The 13,931-nt window shown below is 38.9% G+C and overlaps 1 protein-coding gene across 1 annotated transcript in view; it reads right to left on the bottom strand.

Moving 5' to 3' along the window:
* The window catches only part of STPG2 (sperm tail PG-rich repeat containing 2), a 452,805-nt gene that overhangs the window by 287,999 nt on the left and 150,875 nt on the right, over positions 1-13,931 (bottom strand). The window lies entirely within an intron of this gene.

Consider the following 13,931-nt stretch of genomic DNA (forward strand, 5'->3'; position numbering starts at 1 on the left):
CACTCTTGTCAGTCTTCAGCCTATTAATACAGCATTCAGTGATGAATCTGCCCTAACCGAGTCAGATCACATTTCTCTCCTTCTCTAACACATTCAGTGGCTTTCAATCTCACTTACATCAAAAACAAAAGCCCTTAATATGGTCTGAATTCCATCCCCAGGCACACTATTACCACTCTAACATCATCTACTGCACTGTCCCCTCATTCTGTTTCATCTCTTCCTCAAACAGATCTGGTATATATCTGCTTCAGGACCTCGGCTCTTGGTATTCTTTCTGCTTAGAATGTTCCAGAGAGCTCCATGGCTCATTCCTTCATTTCAGTCAGGTCACATCCAATATCACCTTATGAATGAGTCATTTCCAGGCCATCTAATCTAAAATTTCATTGCCTCCGCCAAACAATTCCTGTCCCTTTTTGCGCCTTTTTTTAAACCTTGTCATTTATTACTATCCAAAATAGGATTTTTTGCTAGTTTGTAAACTCCAGGAGGGCAGGGCTTGTTTTTTGGGTTTGTTTTTTTTTCTGTTTTGTTCACTGTAGTATCCGTAGAGTATAGAAGAGTACCAGTAGCATAGTAGGTGTTCAGTTAATATTTGTCAGAATGGACAAATGCCTGAATGCCTAAATTAGTCCTACATTTTCACTAACTATATTATGAACTTGGAGATATGTTTCTCTGGGAAATAATGTGGCTCCAAATAAGTGCATTAGCTATTTCTCATATAGTAAAATATTTAAAGCCCATGTATAAAAAGAAACCTGATAATTTGAAAAAAATACTTTGGGAGAATTCATACAGAAGTACCTCTTCTCATAAACAGGTTAGATTCTAAACATTTATGGAAAGGTGCCTGTTATCTTGTCTCAAATGAACAAATTCATGCCATTATTTGGTGACTGGTAGAAAAAATGAATTTTGGTGAGGCCATCTAAGATTTTTTTATCTATGAATTTGTACTGAGTTGAGAAGAAATTAACTTCTGCATAATTCTGTGGCTATATAAACCTATGAAATATGTATCAAATATAAAAGTATGAAGACCATAATTTCAAATACACAGTGTTAGTCTATTTTTGTGGAACTTTACAGATAGGTTGTATCCTTCTCTCAATATAGGCAGGCATAGTAAAAGTAAGCAGCTACTACTCTAACCTGATTATTATACAACATATATATGTTTCAAAACACTATATTGTACCCCATAAGTATGTATAACTTCAACGTGTCACTTAAAAATTTTAAAAGACTAAAAGTATCCCATTAAAAAAATCAGCTACTAACAAACCAAGATTACCATTCTACTGCTTTCAACAGTCATAAAGTAATCATTACTATGGATCATAGGGAAAAGATTAAGTGTGAACAGGATACATGAATATACTTAGTCTTAAGGGAACTTTTTCACATAAAAGTATAAATGAAATCTTAAATCCTTCAAAAAACACTTACTTTTCCTTTCCCTCTGCTTTTTCATAAAGATCCCAATGTTATTAAACACTGCTTTGTTGTTGACCAGTACCCAAGTGTCGGGCCTTAAAAACTAACGCCACCTTAAGTGACATTACAAGTGGCGCCATTATGGGCCCACAAGGGTGTATTAACGTGGCAGCCTAAGATGGTGCCAGGAGGAAGTAGGGTGGGAGTGTCTGCGGGAACCTTACCTTAGCCCTTACTGGCCAAATAGGCGCTTCCGCGATTGTGATAACTGCATGACTGCAATAGCTAGACATTGAGACAGGATGCATGCTCTCATAACTTTTAAGCTGATTGGAGGATGTAAAAACCTCCCTTCCCCATTTGCCTTTAAAAGCAAGTGCTTGTGTGATAATAAACAGAACTGCTTGACAGAACCCCCTCCGCATCTGAGTGTCCTTTAACGGGCTGGTTGGGGCCGGCGGCTGTGCTCACCTCTCTTCATGGCTCTCTACCCCCATCTCCTTCCAGCAGGGACTGGAGAGAAAGAGGAATCCGGGCAATTTGCTCGCCCACCAGAAGGAACACCAAGGAAGAGACTGATAGCAAGGCAAGGGCTGTTCGGGTCCACCAATGGTGGACCCGACACCCAAGCAGAGATGGTGGGGAATGAAGAGACATGCTTATGGGATCAGGAGGACCATACAGGCTGATGACCTGTAAGGCATCCTACTTTATTTTAGGTTCCTTTTTATAAGCCAGTGAAATAACAAATTATACTGATTAAATCAGTTATGTCTGGTACAAAGCTATTTATAGAACATCTTCAGCTACCATGGTGCTTGGAGATCCATGGCTAACTACTTATCAACAAAATAAGAGCATAAGTTCCTCATTTACAAAGCAAGAGCATAAGTTTCTCATTTACAAAGCTCTCAGGGTCCTGGGTTCAACCAAAGGTCAGACCTCAAGGGGAGGGAGAAGGGGGAAGCAAGCAAAAAGGGAATCCAGCCTTGCTAGCTTAATCCCTAGAATAGCAAGGACTCTGTCAGTTTGCTATTCAGTATACCACATTTCCCCCTTCTGTATTTTGGATAATAAAGACCCCAGGAACTCCCATTTGAAGCCATAATTGGTGGGTGGTGGTACAGAGTTGCCACAACTGTTGGATTTCTACAACAAAGGCAGACTGAAAAACACAAAAAGGCAAATACAGAAGCAATTATAAATGCTATTAACAAATACAATATCTTCTGTACAGTGTACAAGGGATGCAATTGAGACAGTTTGTCAAACAATGTTTTCTCAGGAGCCACAATATCTAACTGACTATTTTGAATGTTTAAAATGTCTTGATGTAAAATGTCCAAATTTATACTAAAATTGTTTGAATGCCAGACCTAGCTCCCAATGGCCTTCTCATCATTTGAAGGAAACCCAGCAGGGTGGTACAATATGGGAGTGGGATAATAACATTCCATCCAGTGGGGGTGTTTGGCAAAAGGCTGTCTGTGCTGGTCCACAGAGGAGGACAGCATGGGGGGGGGCTCCTTAAGCACCAGTTTTTTTTATCTTTTATCCCATCCAATCCATACATCATTACAGTCCGCATATGGACTCCAGGATGAAGTTGGAGTCCTTCTGAAGGTGCTTCTATTCCATGCGCCAATTTTCCTTGGATGTGGGTATGAAAGCAACCAAACCTAGGCTTAATGGTAAAACAAATAGGTAAAGCAGAAGAGTGAACAGAGTAATTAACAGACCTATTTACTTCAGGAATTATAGACCCACCTTCCACATTTCCCTCTTTTTTATTTATTTAATTTTTTAAAAAGCAAAAGTTATAGATCAAGGTTTTACAGTTAAGATAAAACATTTTGTTATAGGTTGAGTTTGTAATTAAGGAAGTTTTTAGTAAAGACATATAATCCTGTTTGATTAGTAATTTAAATATAAGCTAACAACAAGGCATGTGTAGGGCTTTGAGAGAAACCCAGCAATCAGTTTTTTAATGGTTTTTAGTTTTTAAATAAAAATTAAACAAGTACCAAACATACCAAAAAATGTGTTGACCCAAAGGCAAATTTAGGCAGAAGGCTTAAATCAAATTTTGAAAATATATTTATTTTGTCAAAACTTTAGAAAATTAAAGTCATGTGAACTTGAAAAGTATACTTATTTACTTAATGAGAGTGAATTAGTATATGCCAGTTTGGTACCATGCAGACAATACAAACATACATACAGACATGAACATATGAAGATGTAGACATAACATCCATTTATGTACATATATATGCAGACAAACAGATAAAATAAAAAGCTTACTAGTATAAAAGGACAGTTAGATTTGAATTGTTCTCCTTTATTTAAAAAAATGTCAAAATTTATCTGTGAGGTCTCACCTTGTTTTAGAGAAAATAAGATAACAAAACAGCTTGATTTTAGATCAGATTTTTGGTTTTTTAAATGGGTTACTGAGCTTAAGGCTGAGCTAAAGAGCAAACAGAGATAAAGCCATTGACTTTTGGGGTTTCAAGAGAAAAGCAGCCAACCCAAAAGGAGGTACATTGGGCACCAGGGCTGCATTTCTCAGGAAGCCTCAGAGTCCCTGGTGAAGAAGAGAAGTACATGCAGTTAAGAAAAGAAAACATGTTCAAACAAAACCAATGTTGCAAAGAAATAGTAACTTCTTTTACTTTAGTTTGATTTAAAGTTCTTTCGGTCACTGGCAAAGGTTAAGTTTTATCCTTTTTTGATGACACAAACATATCTTTGTTTTTTGTTAAGGTCTAGAATAGGTCTCAGAGCAACTTGACATAGATTCCAAACTGTTAGATGCGATGCCTTGATGAGACCCATTTTATAAATTACCCAGTGACCAATTCATTTCCAAATTTTTATGTCACGTCTCCCTTCCTTGGGGTACCAAGGACATTGTTGTCTAATAACTACTAACAGTTTACAAGCTGCCATTCAGTTACTTTATAGCTGGCTGATTTAAGGAGACTTTGGAGTTGTAATTTATGTTGAGTCTCCCTTTTTGTTAAAGAATTTTCCATATTTTAAAAGTGAAAGAAAGAAAAAAAAAAGCATGCAATGCTAATCGAGAGCTGTCTGTGATTCCCTTACCAGAAGGTGTCTCCCTTGCCAGGACTTCCCTGTGACTGCACTCAGATTGTTCATGAGCATGTTCAGAAAACTCTGATATTCACAAAAGGTATTCACCTCCACTAAGACAGGCTTTTGTTATATTTTTCCAGTCTGCTGGTGGAAGAGCTTCAATTGCCATTGTCTCAAGTAAGCTTAAAGTGAAAGGAGCCATAGCTCTATACTGTCGAACAGCAATTTTTAGCTCCTTCAGAGTTTTAAAAGGGAGTGGTTGATAATCCCACACCGCTTGTCCCTCAGCATTTAAAGACTCAGTAACAGGATAACATCTGTAGCCCTGTAAGTGATCTTCCCCTTTCTCCCCTGCCATTAGGAAAGCCTTTCATAAAGGAGACATTTGCGGGGCACAGCATAGGATAGAGTATATTTGAGCTGCCACAGGGCTATGGGAACACAGAGAGGATGCCTTTGAAGACCATTTACAATTTCAATGGCAGGACTTCATCAGACGGTCAAAAGCCAACAAAAGGTCAGGGGACTCAATGACCAAAGGTCAGGGTGGAGGTAATGGCTCAGTAGGAGGTAATTCCACCTCATGATCTATTTCCTCTTTATCCTCTATCTCTTCAGTGCATTCTCCAATCAAAGGTTTTTCAATAACAACAGTGGAGGAAGAAAGTATATCAGGGACTCCAATACATTTAGAGACAGTTGAGACCACAGGGGCTTTAGAAGCCTCATGGCCAGGATGCAAAAATAGTCTCTGATCAAATTCCATAAATAAAAGGTGTCAACAGGGACCTTAGAGGGACCCACAGCACAATAATGTTCTCAGAACCATTTCCCAAGTTTCAAGATTGACTGTCCCTTCTTCAGGAAACCAGGGACAGACTTCTCGAATGTGATGTGAAAATTTTTCTAACTGAACAATAGACCCTTTGCAGTGCCGGGCTTTAAGCATAGATTTCAAAACTTGGAGAAAGATATCCCACTCTTTGCTCCCTCCTTGCCCCATTAGTTTTACTCCTGACTATATGCCTTCATTCCTAAACAGAATAGGTGCGCACCCTAAAACACAAAGTTTTCCTCACCTGTTTCCAAGAAGTTTCTCCATACTCAGGTCCCTGTTCAGGTGCCACTTGTTGCCAACCAGTACTCAAGGGGAGACAGTGAGGAATAAAGAGACACACTTATGGGATCAGGAGGACCATACAGGCTGATGACATGTAAGGCATCCTAGTTTATTTTAGGTTCCTTTATGTCTGGTACAAGGCTATTTATAGAAAATCTTCAGCTGCCACGGCACTTGGAGATTCATGGCTAACTACTTATCAACAGAATAAGAGCATAAGTTCCTCATTTACAAAGCTCTCAGGGTCCTGGGTTCAACCAAAGGTCAGACTTCAAGGGGAGGGAGAAGGGGGAAGCAGGCAAAACAGGAAGCCAGCTTTGTTGGCTTAATCCCTAGAATAGCAAGGATTCGGTCAGCTTGCTATTCAGTATACCACACTGCTTCACTAAAATAAGATAGAGCAGTAAAATTAGGTCCTTTCTTCTAAAAAGTTAGGCTTATGATTTAATAAGCCAGTTAGAAATAAGTTCCAAAATAGGCTTGTGAGAACCTGACCACTGAAGGGCAGGTCTCCATTTATGGCATTATAATGAAGGCAAAAAGACTTTGAGAAGACCAAGCCCTAGACACTGACTGAAAATGCTGCGGTTCTAATCCTGTTTTTTTAAATTGCGATCAACAGACCACCTGCATTAATATCAACCTACTGAATGCATAGCTCCCTAGTGTTCCATCTGAAACCTAGTGAATCAGAATCTACTGGGTCCAGGAATCTACTTTTAACAATCGCCACAGATGATTTCCATGCACAGTAAAGAACCACAGCCTGGCCCAAAAGGAGTCACTACCACAGCATCTTTTACTAATCACATCCATCCTAACAAGTAAGGTCCAGATCTGGAGAGTATTCTGCCATGGAAACAGGGGTTAAAAATGAATGAAGCAGGTTGTTTATGGCATCTTTTCATCCATGACCTAATAAAAATAGGCTTCTCTCTTTAAAAACTGACGTATAATCATCCATTAGACCAGATGGTGTGCAGGGACTGAAGAACTTGGAAAAGCCATTCAGGTTTAACTTTACCTCTGTATCATTTAGTGATGATGATTATTTTCATTTTTAAAAATGTTTGCATTCTATAATTTTAACTTCTACAAATATATTTTTAGTTTTATGTGGAATATACTATAAAGCATATGTACTTCACAGGGCCTGGTTTTCCAAAGCCTTGCAGTTTCAAATATTGACCTTGCAAGGACAGGAAATTTCCCTCAGGCTATAAGTCTCTGTTGCAAGATAAGGATTGTGGCATAGCAGGTTGCTGGCTCAAAGACAGACTAGTTACTGATTGTTATGTAAAGAGACTGAGAAATTGCTATAGGAAGGAATGTTTGCTAAGATCAAGCTGTTGTTGACAGGATCACTTAATTGCCTACTGGAATGTCATCTGGCTTGTTCCACGGAAAGTTACCAGCCTATATTGTTAAACTATAACCCCACCTTTGTTCTCTTCCTGGTCTGGAATATAAATGCAGGAAGAGAACCCCAATTCAGTGTTAATTTCCCAAGAAAGAGCTGCCTCTCACTGGAGGGTGCCTGGGAAGTTAACCTCTTCAAGGCCTCACACTGCTCAGAAGAGATGAGCTTTGAGTAATCCTTTGCATCTCTGTCACCCAGGGGAAGTGGGGTGACAAATCCATATACCTGCATTATCCTCTACCTTTCTGAATATTAACTATATTTCTTTTTTATTGACACAATTTTATACATATTTATGAGGTATAAAGTGATACTTCAATACATCGATACAGTGTATAATAATTTATTCAGGGTAACTAGAATATACACCACCTCAAACATTTATCATAATTACAATTCTTAATTAATTATAATTCCATTCTTTCTATTGTCTTTCCTCAGAGTTTCGCTGGTCTCAAGTCTTTGTCTTTCTGTTTCATGTTGGAAGGTTTCCTCAAAAGTCTGGTGATCTCTTGCTCCTCATTCAGATTTAGGTAGGCCACTAAAAAAGCTGATTGAAAACTTCATACATGGGAAGATGTGACTTGAAAACTACTGAACATCATTATGCTGTGTTGAAATCATAACATGGCCATTGTGTTAGAGGGCCTCCAAATGTCAGTGTTTTCTCAAGTCTGGGAAAGTTGCCTGAAACTTTCTCATTCTGTAAATAAACTCTCACTTCAACTCACCATTTTCTTCCTGTCTTATTTTAAATTATGAAAAATTTAAAACATCCCAGAAAATAGTATAAGAAATTCCCAAATATCTGTCACCCAGGGTCAATAATCCTCAACTCATATCCAAATTTGTTTCCCAATTTTACCAATTTCGCCTGTTCTCACACCAATGATCTGGAGACAAATCTAAAATATTAAACAATTTCATCAATAATTACTTCTGACTGTGTGTCTCTAAGAGATAAGAGACTCTTCTTAACATAACCACAAAATCATTTTTCTATCTTAAAAAATCAACAATAATTTGATTCCCTAATTATTCAGATTTCAAATTTTTGTGACTATCTCATAAGTGTATGTGTATGTTAAACATATGTATATTAAGTACATAAATATATTGTGTATCTTTTGTGTTTGAATCAGAACCCAACTAAAGCCTATACATTACAAATGGTCAATATGTTTTCAAGTATCTTGTAATCTATATGTTTCTTCTCCATCACTCTATTTTTTCCCCCTTTTAATGTATTTGTTGAAGAAGCTAGGTTTTTGGTCCTGTCCCCCCCAGCACAGTTTTAATTATTTTTTAATTTACTTTTTTTAATTGGTTATGAATATTCATGAGATACAAGGCTTGTGTGCATGATGTGAAGGCCAGATTCATACTGGCAGCATATCCAATATTTTGGTTCTATTTTTTGAGAGTTTTCTACAGTTTGTATTTTCCAGACTGAATACCATGGTGTTTTTACTTTCCTGTACTACCTATAAACTGGAAGTTTGATATAAAAGCTTGATCAGATTCTGATTTAATTTTCTTTTTTTGACAAGATTACTTCAAAGGTGGTGCTGTGTATTTTTACCAGGAGGCATATGTAGCTGATTCTCTCCTTCTGCAACATAGCAGCCATTGATATTTTACTGTCTAGATCAGTTAATTCATTTGGGTTATTAAATGGTGATATAATTCTATAATTTTTTTCTTATTTGTTGAGTAAAATACTTCTATAAAGAAAGACTTCCTTCATCAACTTTTAAGTTACCCTAAGGTACAATTTATATAGAAAAAGCAACATAAGTGCCTGATACTTTTTCTTTTTATTTACCAGTTTCAAAGTAGCAATTGGGACCCCTGCATCTTCCAACACTCATAATTAGTTTTTTAAATTTTAAACTCATGGGTTTAAATATATTTGAATTTTCAACTCATTGGAGTCATATTGCTCGTTGATGGTGAAATTATCCCATCCTTGTTTAGTGAATACCTATTTGAATGAGCCTCTTAATCCTTTTCACATGATTCTAGTAGTCTTTTATATTTCCTTCCTTTATGGTATAACAAGATGTTTCAAGCTCATCATATACAATTCATGTTCCAGATCTTGAATCAGTTTTTCTCCAAGGGGCACTGGTTCTTTTTAGTGGAGTCTAAATCTGGAGTCTAAAAATACCCCCCATTTTTATTACATAATCTGATCTCTATCCTCTTCTGTACCAGTATCCCAACTCCAGAGCCTCTCTCATTTAATTTCTCCACCAACAGACCTCCCATCTTCTTCTGAGGAGGTGTTGGGAAGTCTCCTCACTGCAAGAGATTGTTCTTCTTATCCAGATAATCACCAATCCTTCTTGCTGTAGATTGAATGTCCCCCAAACACACTCAAGCTTTATCCTTGCTATAACTGTTGAGGGTGGAAAATCCTATTACAGTAATTGAAAGGTGGGGCTTGAAAAGGTGATTAGATTGTGAAGACCATGCCCTAGTAAATGGATTAATCTATTCATGGTTTAATGGTGATTGTGGGTGTGGCTCTGAAGCCTTTATAAGGGGAGCATGTGAGGAGCCCTCTCTCTCTCTTGCTTCTGCCTTTCATGCAATGTGATACCCTGCATTGCTGAAATTGCCACCAAAGAAGGCCCTCACCCAATGTGTTCCCTGGACTGTGGACTTCCAAGCCCCTGAAACTGTAAGCAATGAATATTGTTTCTTTACAAATTACCCACTTTCAGGTATTTCTTTTATAAGCCACAGAAACAGACTAATACCGAAAATTTGTTCCAGAGAATTGGGGTGTTGCTTATAACAAGTACTTGAAAAAGTGGAAGCAGCTTTAGAACTGAGTATTGGGCAGAGGCTGGGAGAATTTGAAGGAGAAGCTAGGAAGAGCCTAGATGTTGGAGAAAGCTTAGAAAACAAGAAAACCAGAGAAAGTTTGGAATGTCTTATAAGGCAGTTAAATGGTTGTGACCAGAATGCTGATAGACATATGGACTGTAAAGACCATTCTGAGGAGATCTCAAATGCAAATGAGAAGGAACTCATTGCAAACTGGGGCAAAGATCACCCATGCTGTGAACTGGCAAGAAACTTGGCTGCATTCATGCCCCAATGATTTATGGAACATAGAACTTCAAATTATGAACCAGGGTATTTGGTGGAAGAAATTTCTAAGCAGCAAAGCATCAAAAAGCTGCATGCATACTTGCACCAGCCTACACTGAGTTATGGCAGAAAAGGCATGATGTAAAGCCAAAATTTATAATTAACAAGGAAGCAGAGAATGAAAAATTGAAAAACTCAGCCTGGCCATGTAAAGAATGAAAATGTGTCATCAAGAAAGCAAACCAATGTTGTAGCCCAGCAACTGTTTGCTAAGGAGATTACTAAGGAAGAAAGAGATTATCAAGAGAAGGGAAAAAAAAGATCCTGAAGGCATATCAGAGATCTTCAGGGCTGCCCTTTCCATCACAGGCCCAGAGACCTAGAGAGACAGAATGGTCTCTGGAAATAGGCCTGAGGTGTTCTCCATGGGTTCGCTGTCAAGGGCCACCATAGGATGCTACTCTGTGCACCCCAGTTGCTCCAGCTGTGGCTAAAGTTGCTCCAAGTATGGCTAGACCCCAGCTTCAGAAGATATAAACTGGAAGCTTGGAGGTGTCTATGTGGTGTTAAGTCTGCAGATTTGCAGAATTCTGGAGCTTTGGAGGATTGGGAGCCTCCATCCTGATTTCAAAGTATGTATGGAAAAGACTGGGAGCCCAGGAAGAGATCTGTCACAGAAGCAGAGTCACTGCACAGAACCTTCACTAGAGCGATGCTGAGGAGAAATATGGGGTCAGAGTTGCAGGGGCCATGCCTAGTGGAGCCACGACAGCAAAACTGCCATGGAGACCCCAGAGCTGTAGAGCTATCAGTTTGCAACACCAGCCTGTGAGAGCTGAAGCAAGGCCTCAGACCAGGAAAGCCATAGGAGTAGGGCTACCTGAGGACTTGGAGGCACAACCCCCATACTAACCATGCAGAGAACATCAAACATGGAGTCAAAGTACATGATTCACCAGCTTAAGGTCTGATGTCTGCCCTGCTAGGTTTTGGACTTGCTTGGAATCTGATATCCCTTACTTTGGGCCTATTTCTTACTTTCTGAATCAGAATATGTTTATCCCACCATTAAATCTTGGAAGTAGAAAACTTGTTTTGATTTCATAGATGAGATATTTGACTTTTGACTTTTGAGCTCGGACAAATTAAGATTTGGCAGCTTTGGGGATAAAATGAGTGTATTTGTTTGTGAAAAGGACATGAGATTTGGAGGGCCAGGGGTGAAATGCTGTGGATTGAATGCCCCCCCAGACCCATTGAAGCTTAATCCCCACTATAACTGGCAAGGTTGGGAAATCTTATTATGGTAGTTGAAAGGTGGGTCTTGACAAAGTAATTAGATTGTGAGGACAATGCCCTGGTAACTGGATTAATCTTTCGATGGTTTAACGGTGGACATGGGCATGGCCCTGATGTCTTTAAAAGGAGAGTGCATGAGGAGTCCTCTGCGCAGCCTTCCACCATGTGACACTCTGTTACTGTCACTATCCACCAGAGAAGTTCCTTACCAATGTTCCCTGTACTCTGGGTTTTCCACCCTCCAAAACTGTAAGCAATAAATATTGTTTCTTTGCAAATTACTCAGTTTCAGGTATTTCTGTTATAAGACCCAGAAATAAACTAATGCACTGCCCTTTTCAGTCCTTCCTGCCATCATCCCTGGTTATTGATATTCATGGGCTTTTCTAAGGTACCACAATGTGAACTGACACGATTTTTGGCATCCTGCTCTGAAGGCATTTACATAAACCTTCCCTATTCTACCTTTTACCATTTACCCATCAGCTTTTACCTTTTACTATTTACCATTGTCCATCAGCTTTCTATCTTCTAAAAATTGAAGATGCCTTGTATCTATTATCATAGCCTATCCTATTCTTTTCTGTGTTATGATATTGTACCTTTCGTATTCTTTTACTTGTTAATTTAGTGAGGCTTTAGGAATGTTATGGGCTGAATTATGTTCTCCCCAAATTCATACGTTGAAATTCTAACCCCCAGTACATCAGAATGTAACCATATTTGGAGATAAGGTCTTTAATGAGGTAATTAAGTTAAAATGGGGTCTTTAAGGTGAGCCCTAAGCCAATATGACTGGTGTCCTTATAAGAAGAAGAAATTTGGACACAGACATAAATATGCACAGAGGAAAGACCATGTGAACACATCAGCAAGAGATGGCTATCTACAAGCCAAGGAAAGAGACCTCAGAAGAGAACAGTGTTGACACCTTAGTCTCAGAATTCTATCCTCCAGAACTGTGAGGAAATAAATTTATTTTGTTTAAGCCACTCACTTTGTGGTACTTTGTTATGGCAGCCCTAGCAAACTAATACAGGGAGGAAGCTGATATATGCATGCATTCAATCCATGTTGTTTAACCAGAAGCCCTCTATCCCTTTCTACAAAAACTACAAACTATAAAGAATTTTATGAAGCTAGAAATGTAGCAGAAAATATACCAGTGGCAACAGCAAAGTCTACGAATACTTGAGGAGGTGGTGATTTTTTTTTTTTAAAGAAAGTGTAGTTTTATTAATATTACTTTTTTACATCCTAGGATGTTGTTGTGGAGCAGTTGGGCAGTTGGGAGGGAGGGAAAAGGGGAAGGAAATGTGATGGAAGAAGGAGGAAAGGACGAGGGGTGGGTTGAGGCCTGTGGCACCCCTGCATTCCCACAGGGGTGACCAGGGGGCTTCCAGTGGTGGCTTGGAAATTGCCAGGCTGGGTGCATATGTCAGGAGGGTGTGGCACAAGCCCTTGTCCCCCACCACCCCAGCTCAGGAACCCAGGGTCCTTCTTGCTGAGGCTGGGTGGTCATCACTGGGCTGGCTGCGCATGTCAGGGGGGCACAGCAGAGGCCCGATGCCCCCCACTGCCCCAGCTCAGGACAACCCAGGACACTTCCTGTGGTAGCTCGGTGGTTGCCATTGGACTGGTTGTGAGTGTCGGGAGCTGTGGCCAAGGCCCTCGGTCCCCCCTGCCCCAGCTCAGGAGAGCCCAGGGCACTTCCTGCTGTGGCTCAGTGGTTGCCATTGGGCTGACTGCAAGGTTCTGGTAATTTCAAAGAAAAAGAAAAAGTTAACATTACTACAGTTTTGACACATAATAATTTAATAACATTAATTAAATAGATGGGAATATGAAGACAGACTAATGAATATCATCTGTAACTATTGACTTTCCTGCATCTCTCTTTCAAATACAGAAGATGCTCTTCAGGATGTGATATTTGCACAGAACATAATAGTACATGTATAGCATACCTAAAACTGTGCCATTGACTTAAAGTGTGATCATTCAAATGTACAACTCAAAATAAAACATACTAAAACTGAGAAAATTGTAATGATTACCAAGTGAGGTTTGGTGCAGTAAGATACAGAGTGATGTCTAATTTTAAGATTTTCATTTGTTTCTACACACTTTTGTTTTATATCTAATTTAATCACTTGCTCATTCAATATAATTTTAAGTAAGGGGCCTCATTCTAAACATATTCAAGCTGTGATGCAATGCCATCACAGAAAGGGTGTAAAAGGAGAAAATTTTGATGATTTTCTTACTAGTATCCATTCAGGCATCACAGAAAGGGTTTTTTTTTTACTTTAGAGGATTTTCTTAGTCTATAAAACTCATTTTTACAATCAACACTTGCAAAGATAATGAATGATTTTTGTCCTCCATATCTGTGATTCTTCTTACAAACGAAATGAAGAAACATTAATTCCCTATATTTATTGAGTA

This window comes from Cynocephalus volans, chromosome 9 (assembly GCF_027409185.1).
Source record: "Cynocephalus volans isolate mCynVol1 chromosome 9, mCynVol1.pri, whole genome shotgun sequence".
Classification (NCBI taxonomy): domain Eukaryota; kingdom Metazoa; phylum Chordata; class Mammalia; order Dermoptera; family Cynocephalidae; genus Cynocephalus; species Cynocephalus volans.